This window comes from Tamandua tetradactyla, chromosome 1, assembly GCF_023851605.1.
Source record: "Tamandua tetradactyla isolate mTamTet1 chromosome 1, mTamTet1.pri, whole genome shotgun sequence".
NCBI classification, from domain to species: domain Eukaryota; kingdom Metazoa; phylum Chordata; class Mammalia; order Pilosa; family Myrmecophagidae; genus Tamandua; species Tamandua tetradactyla.
In genome coordinates this window covers 200,819,350-200,826,633 of record NC_135327.1, presented here as the reverse complement: position 1 = coordinate 200,826,633, position 7,284 = coordinate 200,819,350, and the positions used below count along the sequence as shown (strand labels likewise).

Here is a 7,284-nt window from a genome sequence, read left to right as displayed (position 1 = left end):
GCAAGAACTTCTAGTACAATGCTGAATAACAGTGGTGACAGTGGGCATACTTTTCTTGTTACAGATCATAGAGGGAAAACTTTCAGTCTTTCACCATTAAGTAGGATATTAGCTGTGGTTTTTTTCATATATGTCCTTTATCATGTTGAGGAAGTTTTCTTCTATTCCTATCTTTCAAAGTATTTTTATCAAGAAAGGATGCTGTATTTTGTCAATGCCTTTTCTGCATTGATTAAGATAATCAGGTGTTTTTTCCTTCATTCTGTTAATATGATATATTACATTAGTTGATTTTCTTATGTTGAACCAACTGTGCATACGAGGGATAGATCCCACTTGATCATGGTGTATAATTCTTTTCTCGGAGGAGGGGGAGGGGTGCCTGGTCCAGGAACTGAACCTGGGTCTCCTGTATGGAGGGCAAGCATTCTACCACCGAACCACCCGTGCACCCTGTATAATTCTTTTAATATGCTATTGGATTCAGTTTGCTAGTATTTTGTTGAGGACTTTTGCTTCTATAGATATATAGATATTTCTGTAGTTATATAGAATATATTCATAAGAGATATTAGTCTGTAGGTTTTTTTTTCCTGTGGTATCTCTTTCTGACTTTGGTATGAGGGTGATGTTGGCATGTAGAATGAGTTAAGGAGTACTCCCTCCTCTTCAACTTTTTGGAAGGTTTGAGCAAAATTGAAGTTAAGTCTTCTTGGAATGTTTGATAGAATTCCCCTGTAAAGCCATCTGGTCCTGGGTTTTTCTTTGTTGGGAAGCTTTTGATTACTACCTTCATTAGTTATTGGTTTTTGAGATCTCCTATTTCTTCTTGAGTCTAAGTAGGTAGTCTGTCTGTCTGTAGGAATTTATCCATTTTATCTAGATTATCTAATTTATTGGCATACAATTGTTCTTATAGCCCTTTTTATTTCAGTGGGGTCAGTAGTAATGTTCCTTCTTTCATGTCTGATTTTCATTATTTGTGTCCAGTCTTTTCTTTTTCTTTGTCAGTCTAGATGAAGGTTTGTTGATTTTGATGATCTTTTCAAAGAACCAACTTTTGGTTTTGGTTTTGTTGTTTCTCCCTATTGTTTTACTTTTCTATTTCATTTATCTCTGCTCCACTCTTTGTTATTTCCTTCCTTCTACTTGTTTAAGGTTTAGTTTGCTCTTCTTTTTCTAGTTCTTCTAGTGTTGAGGTTTGAGGAATCTGATTTGAAGTCTTTTTTTTTTTTTGCTATTTGTTATTTAAAGTTTATTTCTGAGTTGCAAAGATTACTTCCCCTTCCCTATATTTTTAGAATTTCTTGTATTTCCTCACTCAATCTTGGCTGTCACAATTAGACAGAAAGCATGTGGACCTTTTTTTCTTGCATATATTGTAGAAATGTCTGTAGCAGCAGACATTAGTCACTCAAGGTCGGTCAGAGATGCATTTTTATGTTCAGAGCATTTTCATGTTCATTCTGATATATACAGCCTTTTCAGATACAGTATATATATATTTTTAATATGTTGTTAATAAAACAACATACAGACACATAAACATTCTTAACATACAAACATTCCATACATGGTATACAATCAATAGCATCACATAGTTGTGCATTCATCACCATGATCATTTTTTGAACATTTGCATCACTCCAGAAAAAGAGGTAAATAAGAAAATAGAAAAAATTCATAGGTACCATACCCCTCACCTCTCTCTCTCATTGACCACTAGTATTTCCATCTACCCAATTTATTTTAACCTTTGTTACCCCATTATTATTATTATTATATTATTATTATTATTATTATTATTATTTTTATTAATTAAAGAAAAGAAAAAAAAGAAGTTAACCCAACATTTAGAAATCATTCCATTCTACATATGCAATCAGTAATTCTTAACATCATCACATAGATGTATGATCATCATTTCTTAGTATATTTGCATCGATTTAGAAGAAGAACTAGCAAAACAACAGAAAAAGATATAGAATGTTAATATAGAGAAAAAAATAAAAATAATAATAATAGTAAAAAAAAAAAAAGACAAACAGACAGACAAAAAAAAAAACCCTATAGCTCAGATGCAGCTTCATTCAGTGTTTTAACATGATTACTTTACAATTAGGTATTATTGTGCTGTCCATTTTTGAGTTTTTGTATCTAGTCCAGTTGCACAGTCTGTATCCCTTCAGCTCCAATTACCCATTATCTTACCCTGTTTCTAACTCCTGCTGGACTCTGTTACCAATGACATACTCCAAGTTTATTCTCGAATGTCGGTTCACATCAGTGGGACCATACAGTATTTGTCCTTTAGTTTTTGGCTAGGCTCACTCAGCATAATGTTCTCTAGGTCCATCCATGTTATTACATGCTTCATAAGTTTATTCTGTCTTAAAGCTGCATAATATTCCATTGTATGTATATACCACAGTTTGTTTAGCCACTTGTCTGTTGATGGACATTTTGGCTGTTTCCATCTCTTTGCAATTGTAAATAATGCTGCTATAAACATTGGTGTGCAAATGTCCGTTTGTGTCTTTGCCCTTAAGTCCTTTGAGTAGATACCCAGCAATGGTATTGCTGGGTCGTATGGCAATTCTATATTCAGCTTTTTGAGGAATCACCAAACTGCCTTCCACAGTGGTTGCACCATTTGACATTCCCACCAACAGTGGATAAGTGTGCCTCTTTCTCCGCATCCTCTCCAGCACTTGTCATTTTCTGTTTTGTTGATAATGGCCATTCTGGTGGGTGTGAGATGATATCTCATTGTGGTTTTGATTTGCATTTCTCTAATGGCCAGGGACATTGAGCATCTCTTCATGTGCCTTTTGGCCATTTGTATTTCCTCTTTTGATAGGTGTCTGTTCAAGTCTTTTTCCCATTTTGTAATTGGGCTGGCTGTCTTTTGGTTGTTGAGTTGGACAATCTCTTTATAAATTCTGGATACTAGACCTTTGTCTGATATGTCATTTCTAAATATTGTCTCCCATTGTGTAGGCTGTCTTTCTACTTTCTTGATGAAGTTCTTTGATGCACAAAAGTGTTTAATTTTGAGGAGTTCCCATTTATTTATTTCCTTCTTCAGTGCTCTTGCTTTAGGTTTAAGGTCCATAAAACCGCCTCCAATTGTAAGATATCTCCGTACATTTTCCTCTAACTGTTTTATGGTCTTAGACCTAATGTTTAGATTTTGATCCATTTTGAGTTAACTTTTGTATAGGGTGTGAGATATGGGTCTTCTTTCATTCTTTTGCATATGGATATCCAGTTCTCTAGGCACCATTTATTGAAGAGACTGTTCTGTCCCAGGTGAGTTGGCTTGACTGCCTTATCAAAGATCAAATTGTCCATAGATGAGAGGGTCTATATCTGAGCACTCTATTTGATTTCATTGGTCGATATATCTATCTTTATGCCAATACCATGCTGTTTTGACCACTGTGGCTTCATAATATGCCTTAAAGTCAGGCAGCGCAAGACCTCCAGCTTCGTTTTTTTTCCTCAAGATGTTTTTAGCAATTCAGGGCACCCTGCCCTTCCAGATAATTTGCTTATTGGTTTTTCTATTTCTGAAAAATAAGTTGTTGGGATTTTGATTAGTATTGCATTGAATCTGTAAATCAATTTAGGTAGGATTGACATCTTAACTATATTTAGTCTTCCAATCCATGAACACGGTATGCCCTTCCATCTATTTAGGTCTTCTGTGATTTCTTTTAACAGTTTTTGTAGTTTTCTTTATATAGGTTTTTTGTCTCTTTAGTTAAATTTATTCCTAGGTATTTTATTCTTTTAGTTGCAATTGTAAATGGGATTCGTTTCTTGATTTCTCCCTCAGCTTGTTCATTACTAGTGTATAGAAATGCTACAGATTTTTGAATGTTGATCTTGTAACCTGCTACTTTGCTGTACTCATTTATTAGCTCTAGTAGTTTTGTTGTGGATTTTTCCGGGTTTTCGACATATAGTATCATATCATCTGCAAACAGTGATAGTTTTACTTCTTCCTTTCCAATTTTGATGCCTTGTATTTCTTTTTCTTGTCTGATTGCTCTGGCTAGAACCTCCAACACAATGTTGAATAATAGTGGTGATAATGGACATCCTTGTCTTGTTCCTGATCTTAGGGGGAAAGTTTTCAATTTTTCCCCATTGAGGATGATATTAGTTGTGGGTTTTTCATATATTCCCTCTATCATTTTAAGGAAGTTCCCTTGTATTCCTATCTTTTGAAGTGTTTTCAACAGGAAAGGATGTTGAATCTTGTCAAATGTCTTCTCTGCATCAATTGAGATGATCATGTGATTTTTCTGCTTTGATTTGTTGATATGGTGTATTACATTAATTTATTTTCTTCTATTATTATTTTTTTATCCATATTTTTTACTCATCTGTCCATACCCTAGGTAAAAGGAGCACCAGACACAAGATTTTCACAATCACACAGTCACATTATAAAAGCTATATAATTATACAATCATCTTAAGAAACAAGGCTATAGGAACACAGCTCTACCATTCTGGTACTTTCCTCCAGCCACTCCAATACACCATAAACTGAAAAGGGGATATCTATGTAATGAGTAAGAATAACCTCCAAGATAACCTCTCGAATCTGTTTGAAATCTCTCAGCCACTCTACTTTACTTTGTCCCATTTCTCTCTTCAATATCTTGATGCTGGGCCCGTCTCATCCTGGGATTTCTGTCCCATGTTGCCAGGGAGGTTTATACCCCTGGTAGTCGTGTCCCACATAGAGGGGGAGGGTAGTGATTTCGCTTGCTGTGTCGGCTTAGAGAGAGAGAGGCCACATCTGAGCAACAAAAGGGGTTCTTTGGGGGTGACTCTTAGGCATAATTTTAAGTAGGCTTAGCCTATCTTTTGCAGGAATAAGTTTCATAGGGGCAACCCCCAAGATCGAAGGCTTGGCCTATTGATGTGGTTGTTCCCACTGCTTGTTAGAACATCAGAAATTCTCCATACTGGAAAGTTGAATATTGTCACCTTTTCCCCCATTCCCCCAAGGGGAATTTGCAAATACTTCTTTATTCATTGTCCAAATCTCTCTGGGATTTATTCGGGCATCACACTAACCTGGACAAACCAACAAAATCTCATGCCCTAGTCAAGATTCCACGTACTGAACATACAAGTTAAATTAGGAAATACACTACCCAAAATAGAAAATGTGCACCAAATAAACAGAAGTTGAAGGTTTAAGACATGAATAATATTATCCTTTACCCAGTCTTCTGACATACCTTAGTCCTATCCAGATCAGTGTCCTTCATGTCTCTACTCAACGTCTGATCACTTTTTCAACTTTTTAAACAGTTCCTGTATGGGGTAGTGCTGACTTTCATAGCTTTAGAGCTCAAACACTGAGTCTCAGGTGTCACATATCAGATACAATATATTGACAAAGTTACTTTCTCTTCTGCCCACCAGCTCCATATTCCCTCTACAATTTCATCTTCAACAGCAGAGGTTGGCAGACCTTCTCTGTAAAAGGCTGCCTCGTAATTAATTATCTTGGGCTTTGCAAGCCCTACAATCTGTCCGACCATTCAACTCTGCTGTTGTGTGAAGGCAGCTGTGGACAATCCATTAATCAAAAGAGGATGCCTGCATTCCAATAAAACTGGACACTGGAATTTAAATTCCAACAAAGTGGGTGGGCCACGGTGGCTCAGCAGGTAAGAATGCTTGCCTGCCATGCCCGAGGACCCGGGTTCGATTCCCGGTGCCTGCCCATGTAAACAAAAAAAATGTAAAAAAAAAAAAATTCCAACAAAGTGTTTTAATTTTTTACAACCATTAAAAAATGTAAAACCATCTTAGTTCATGAGTTGTACAAAAGCCAGTGAGAGGACAGGCCAGTTTGCCTGACCCCTGTTCCATAGTTACTATCCCAGAGCCAGGGAGTTTGCCATTTATTCCAGGAGACTTCTAAAATAAATTTCTCTAGAATTTGGTTCTACTTGACTTAGGATAAATAAGTTCAGACAATGCTTAGTTTCCAACTGTTTTGTAGTCTCTTTATTCTTTCGGTAAAACTCTTTCAGAGTTATGCACTGCTGTTTGTAGATGATGAAATGTATAAAGATCCAAATTAAATGATGGCACTGCTGTGAACATCATCTCCTCCTTTCAAGTCAGAACTTAGACTTTTGGTTCTTGTTTTTATATTTCAGTTCCAAAAACAGGTTAACTGTAGACATGATTTGAAGACAGTAATTTGCTGTATGGTAATCTACAAACAGGTCTAGCTTGTCCAAGAACACTACAGAATGAATTTACTTTAAATATATTAAACTAAGTGGCATTTTCGCAAATGAGTTTAAATGCATTTTTACTTTTAGACAAGCAACATGACATGTTTTCCGTAAAAACTACGTCTCTACTCCACATAAATCAAGGTCAAAATAAATGAGTTCAAGATGGCATCAATCCATCTGTCTAAGTCCTGGCATTGTGTTGATGAAAAGCAGCAGCCAGTTATGATGAAAGGTGATAGAGAGATTCAAGGAATTGCAAGATCATTGACATTTCTCCATTTCTAAACCATCCCTCAAGAAAATCATATATGGGGTCACACCATCCTCACGGTAGTTGAGAACGGCCATACGATCCGGATGTATGTTTTCTGCAATATAGAACTGATCATTTTTGAAATTAGCAAGGATATGCTTGATTTTTATGCCTCTGTCATATAAGGTCTTATTCTTTCTGATCTCTGTTCTTCAAGTTTCCCTTTGATCAATTTCATGTCATCTTTGATGTACTTCTTGAAGGCTTCTTTTGTGAAGCCGGCCTCTTGCAGGTGACAGTTCATGACAATAGCAACACTGATGATGACCGCACTTCTGGTGCCTTCATCCTCCGGGCCTTGGGCAGAGATATTTCCACCAATGAGCATGTCATCAACACCACCCTCTGTCCTGCTGACCATCTTGCCCTCCAGCAGCTGGAGATCGCCCGGCTGCGAGCTCCCGGATCTTGTAAATATCAGAGAACATCTCCTTATGACTGATGAGGTCCTGGTAGATGATCGTGATGGCAGCTGGAGCTAGGCAGCGTGGGTAGTGCTGGCTTGGCAGGAGCCGGGAGCCCCGAGCGCAGAAGCGTGGAGCAGCCTAGCAGTGCTGAGGGTAGGGGGGCAGTGGGTGGAAAAGCTCTTTCTTCCTTTTTGATGTAAACACCAGAGGTATAAATTTCCCCCTCAGCACTGCATGCGTGGCATGCCATAAGTTTTGGTATGTTGTATTTTCATTTTCATTTG

At 37.1% G+C, this 7,284-nt stretch overlaps 1 pseudogene; it reads right to left on the bottom strand.

Annotated features, from left to right (window-relative positions):
* Positions 1-6,443: 6,443 nt before the first annotated feature.
* LOC143687821 (translationally-controlled tumor protein-like) lies at positions 6,444-7,048 on the bottom strand (annotated as a pseudogene).
* Positions 7,049-7,284: the final 236 nt, after the last annotated feature.